The 6233-nt window shown below is 39.3% G+C and overlaps 1 protein-coding gene across 1 annotated transcript in view; it reads right to left on the bottom strand.

Moving 5' to 3' along the window:
* Positions 1-2715, bottom strand: part of LOC127628961 (diacylglycerol kinase alpha-like) — a 55030-nt gene extending 52315 nt beyond the window's left edge. The window contains exon 1 of the mRNA XM_052105959.1: positions 2383-2715. The gene's annotated coding sequence lies outside the window, so the exon portion shown is untranslated. The remainder of the gene's footprint in view (positions 1-2382) is intronic.
* Between the last annotated feature and the right edge of the window lie 3518 nt (positions 2716-6233).

Raw genomic sequence — 6233 nt, forward strand, 5'->3', positions numbered from 1 at the left:
TTAAAAAATAAATAAAAAAATAAACGTTGGTTATATGCGTTACGTTACACGTTAAAGTCCCCGTGAACCGGAAGTTGCAAACGACTTTTCTCCATTGTTGTGACGTATTTCCGAGAGAAACGGAATACTAAATGAGGCAAAATAGTGGGCGTGGCTTTTTTTTCCAACTAGCACCTGATTGGATCTAAAAAAGTAGGTGTTTCATTCAGAAATGGAGGCAGATCTTAACGCAAGTTTACAATCGGTTGTTGAGGATTACTCGCCGCCTGAAACACCGCCAGCAGTCCCCTTCCTGCAGCAGGAGGAGGAAGATGAAGAAGAACAGGAACACACGGAGGATAATTTCGATCACGGGGGAATCAGACCTTACATGTTTGAGCCGTTACATGCGGAGGGTTCGAATGGTAAAACGTGTTCGTGAGTGTCACAACCAAAAATGCACCTCCTCGCCATCTCTCCTTTCACACGCTGTCAATGCTCGCAAACACACAGGCAGCCTGTCTACTGTCAGTTGGAGGGGCGTGGTTACGGATGTTAAGGAGACACCTAAACCGTCAAACCTACGTCATCAGGCAAGGTCCTCCAATGCAGAGGGGCGGGGAATTTTCAGATTTTGATTAAAGATTAGGAAGCCAAATTTTTTTTTTGTGTGGATTGACTTGCATGGATGAATTGTTCACCACAAAACGATCAATTTAGGCAAACAAAGTAAGAATGGTCAATTTTGAATTCATGGGGACTTTAATAAGAATTGGGAGGCAAAATAAAATGCGCTGCATTGTCCTAAAAATAATGCCACATTGCCAAACATCTAAGTAATCCTAATTATAGCCTTAATTTTCTTTGTGCAAAATATAATTTCATATTCTCATTTTCTTTTTGTGAGAATCCCCCTTTAGACATCAGCCGTGTTCGCACACAAAGTTTTGAGACGCAACCTGCGATTCTTAGTAGACGTTCACTTCTTGTGATCACGAGCCTGTTTTTAATTTGTAGCGGTTAAACACCTCCGTGAAGTTGGCACCCCATATAATTAAATAATCACCAAAACTACTATATTCATTTGTGCTGTGTTTGTGCTGTTTGGTGTTCGTCACTCTCCACCCCATCTCGCTAAAATCGATACAAATGAGACCTGTTTGGAATGATTCGGACGACATGGGGTGGAAAGTGACGTCACAGTCCTGAATCATATTTGTTATTTCTAAGGAATGGAAATAGATAACGTGTTCATTTTAACGGCACAAACAGGCACAAATCGAGCACAAACGACAACATGGGGTGGAGAATGACGTCACCACTCCCGAAAACCTTTTTGCTATATCTAATGAAGGGAAATATTTACCGCGTTTGTTTTAACGGCACAAACCTGCACAAACCGAGCACAAAGGACCAGCACCGGTTTGGATCGATTTGAATGAGATAGGGTGGAGAGTGACGTCACACAGCCCAAAAAAGCCTCAAACACCAAACCAGCACAAACGTTCATTTTTGCGGCACAAACGAATGAAATAGTTTTGGTGATTATTTAATTATATGGGGATGCCAACTTCACGGAGTTGCAGTGCCTAACTGCATTCATGTTATATTCCTCTAGGAACGGGTTGTTCTGCCAGGCACTTGATTCATTGTTATGCTATTCTTTCATTATAATTTTGCGTAGACTAAACACAGTGAGTCATACTTTTTTGACAAGTGCGTGGAAACTTCAAATGCACATCAAAAGATCTTTTTGATTTTTTGCAAGGTGCTCGTGGGAAGTATTTTAACTATTTGAAAATGCAAAAACAGAGAGAAATAAATGGAAATCTGCCATCCCACTCTAAAGTGCAGTTTGCGTTATCATGGTACAGTGATGGTATCAGATGGTTTTACCATGATTGTGCATCTTTTGAATCAACAAGTTATTTGAAACATTTTACACCGATTAGCCACAACATTAAAACCACCTGCCTAATATTGTGTGAGTCCCCCTCGTGCCGCCAAAACAGCGCCAACCCACATCTCCGAATAGATGTTATTCTTCTCACAACAATACAGTTAGGGGGGAAATTTGCATAACACTCATGAAAATCACATAACAGTGTAAAAAAAAGTCTAAATGGTCCTAAAAAGAGGCTTAATTTTTTATATGTCAAAATATAATTTCCTATTTGTCTCTTTTAATTTCAGAGTAAAATAAGACCAGGACATTTTCTTGACAGGTTTCGTGGGAATCACCCCAAAAGTGCTGTCTACACTCCTAGAGTCTCTTCTGTCCAAATAAACCAGATTATTAAACTACATGCACAACGATACACAATCACTGCTACTGGTTTAGTCCCGTTCTCTCTCTAAAGCACGCTGAACTCCGCATAAGCATTGAATAAGCACAAGTGTTACCTGTCTGGACAACTGCAGTCCCCGGTGAGTGATTCTGTCTTGTCCTTAAAACAGAGCAAAATCAAGGCGTCCAGTTAATTGAATAAAACTGCTTCAGTGCCGACAAATGAACAAAGGAGCCAAAATAAGCTTCGTCTGTGAGAAAGCGTTTAGCTGTGTTTGTTCGCGAGAGAGAATTGACAGTGAACACGCCTAACTGTGAGTGACACTCCCATAGAGGCATCAGGGCACCGCCCGCACTCGTGTTCGAGCTGAGCGCTGCACTTTGAACACTTTTGTCTGTGTGTGTTCTCCACCAGATATCTCAGACTGGTCCAATTAGAGCCATGGTAGAGAATGCAAACAAAACTTTCCAGGGTGCATCTCTCTCTATCTCTAGATGAGCTGATTGATTGATGGACAGAGAGACAGGATGGATGGATGGATCAAGGGCGTAGCAGCTACTTAAAAAAAAGGTGATTCGGTCCTCCACACTTTACCAAGCTAAACCCTTACTGAGTCTAAATGGTGGATTTGTACACAGTATTCTTTTCGTTTTGTTACTTTGGGCTGATTGAGCAACCATCCAACCAATCACTGGTGAGTTCCATGTGCCGAAACAACCCTTATGTAACGGCTCTGTTAATTTCTACAAAGTTGTGTTCAACAATGCTCACTTATCCAAGTTTTATATCCGCATTGATGTTGATCTCTAAATGAATAATGTAGAGATGAGAAACACACAAATGAGAGTTATTTATCAGCACATCGTTCTTGATTGGCAGCATTATGTGAAATCCACTGCAGAAAAAAACAAAAACGAAGTACAATTCTTATTTTAAGCACACATTGTAAGTGGGGTTTATATCAGTGCCTGAGTCTTCGTTAAGTTATGCTTTTTACATTATGTTTCTGAGGTAATAGTTTGATCGCTACTTTTGGCCACTTTTAAGTGGATTACCTGATCTGTGTTAAATATGTTAAGCTATTTTTAATTTTAGCTCTAAAAGAGATAGTTAGAAAGTCAATAGCAGACATGCTTTTATACAGGTGAAACTCGAAAAATTTGAATATCGTGCAAAAGTTCATTAATTTCAGTAATTTAACTTAAAAGGTGAAACTAATATATTATATAGACTCATTACAAGCAAAGTAAGATATTTCAAGCCTTTATTTGATATAATTTTTATGATTATGGCTTACAGCTTATGAAAACCCCAAATTCAGAATCTCAGAAAATTAGAATATTACATGAAATCAATAAAAATACAGAAATGTCGGCCCTCTGAAAATTATAATCATGCATATGTACTCAGTACTTGGTTTGGGCCTCTTTTGCATTAATTACTGCCTCAATGCGGCATGGCATGGATGCTATCAGCCTGTGGCACTGCTGAGGTGTTATGGAAGACCAAGATGCTTCAATAGCGGCCTTCAGCTCTTCTGCATTGTTTGGTCTCATGTCTCTCATCTTTCTCTTGGCAATGCCCCATAGATTATCTATGGGGTTCAGGTCAGGCGAGTTTGCTGGCCAATCAAGCACAGTAATACCATGGTCATTGAACCAGGTTTTGGTACTTTTGGCAGTGTGGGCAGGTGCCAAGTCCTGCTGGAAAATGAAGTCAGCATCTCCATAAAGCTTGTCTGCTGAAGGAAGCATGAAGTGCTCTAAAATGTCCCGGTAGACGGCTGCGTTGACTCTGGACTTAATAAAGCACAGTGGACCAACACCAGCCGATGACATGGCTCCCCAAACCAACACAGACTGTGGAAACTTCACACTGGACTTCAAGCATCTTGGATTGTGTGCCTCTCCATTCTTCCTCCAGACTCTGGGACCTTGGTTTCCAAATGAGATGCAAAATTTGCTCTCATCAGAAAAGAGGACTTTGGACCACTGAGCAACAGACTTACCTTTAGCCCAGGTAAGACGCTTCTGACGTTGTTTGTTGTTCAGGAGCGGCTTGACAAGAGGAATACGACATTTGAAGCCTCAGTCCACTCCTTGTGAAGCTCCCCCACACATTTGAATGGCCTTTTCCTGACAATCCTCTCCAGGCTATGGTCATCCCTGCTGCTTGTGCACCTTTTTCTTCCACACTTTTCCCTTCCACTTAACTTTCTATTAATGTGCTTTGATACAGCACTTTGAGAACATCCAACTTCTTTTGCAATTACCTTTTGAGGCTTTCCCTCCTTGTGGAGGGTGTCAATGATGGTTTTCTGCACAACTGTCAGGTCAGCAGTCTTCCCCATGATTGTGAATTCAATTGAACCAGACTGAGAGACCATTTAAAGGCTCAGGAACCCTTTGCAGGTGTTTTGGATTAATTAGCTGATTAGAGTGTGACACTTTGAGCCTACAATACTGAACCTTTTCACAATATTCTAATTTTCTGAGATTCTGAATTTGGGGTTTTCATAAGCTGTAAGCCATAATCATAAAAATTATATCAACCAAAGGCTTGAAATATCTTACTTTGCTTGTAATGAGTCTATATAATATATTAGTTTCACCTTTTAAGTTGAATTACTGAAATTAATGAACTTTTGCACGATATTCTAATTTTTCGAGTTTCACCTGTATACTGTACATGAAAACATACAGACTAATATTGTTGTCTTTTGATAAAGCTCACAAACGATCAGCAGCTCACAAACGGTAGGAAACTTATAGATTTACTTTGTTCTTATATTTCATAAAACCTCTACTAATCTCTTTGTAGGTCTGTAGATGTACACATTTTAAAGGATAAACATTTATTATGATCGTTGATTCAGTGACTTACTCATTTCACACAAGACATCACCAGGTGGAATCGCCAGAAATGGTCACTGAACGAATCATTAAATGGATCTGAATTAATTTTGGTGAACGTAGTCAAAACATCAAGCAACTTGGATACATTTAAATCCCACAATAAACAAGATAGGTCTTTGAAATATCATGTGTAGCAAACCACACATTTATGGTTACATATTCACAACCGACAGGGTAGAGCAACATTTAAACAATTAATGGTATCCATCATCAAATATTATCTCATATGCTGTGTGAGGCTGATGTTGAACACAAGTAATCTGAGTGATTGTTTTAATACTTGCACTGTTAGATTGTGCGATAGCTTTAACAGCTGTCAAAAAATTAAGCTTTATTTGATTGCCAAATACTTGATTAACTGATGCAGGAACTTGCGGTACCAGCTCCAATCAAATCCTTGTTTTTGTTTTTTTAATGACCATTTCCTTTATTAGGTAGACATAAACAAAATTGTTTGACAAGTCAGCCTTTTGTGAGTGTTCTGGACATTTCCATCAAAATCTGAATCACAGTGTTGTAAAGATGTTCTCGGTCCATTAAGGAGTAGAATATTATTTCTGGGAGAGAACAGCCAATGTGGTTTCTGGTTAGAGCTGAGTAGTAATGAGAGCTGTCAGGAATACAATGTGACATTCCATTCCTCACTGGTACAGTAATGGGCTGGATTAAAATGACCTGCTGCATTAGTGGCTATGGGCTGTTCAAAGAAAATACCAACAACGTGAGGATTTCTTGTTTAGGTTCAACAGAGAACTACAGCATTGAAAGTGACCCATGGAATATAGAGTAATACGTAAATGGTCCTTTTGTGTTCCCTATCCCTTTAAAATTGATAGTTCCATTTGTTAAATTGCACATCAGTGACATTGTGTGGTAAAAACAGGTAAAAACAACAAAAACAGGTAAAATCAGGACACATCTCAAAACTGGCTTACACCTACATTAATCACACACTACAGAGTATTGCATCAGTCATTTTCAAAATGGAACAAACCACAAGTTGACATCAACAACACAACCAACAAGAATTTCCTGCTACCAGGTAAACAAT

The sequence above is a fragment of the Xyrauchen texanus genome, chromosome 35, assembly GCF_025860055.1.
Source record: "Xyrauchen texanus isolate HMW12.3.18 chromosome 35, RBS_HiC_50CHRs, whole genome shotgun sequence".
Lineage (NCBI taxonomy): Eukaryota > Metazoa > Chordata > Actinopteri > Cypriniformes > Catostomidae > Xyrauchen > Xyrauchen texanus.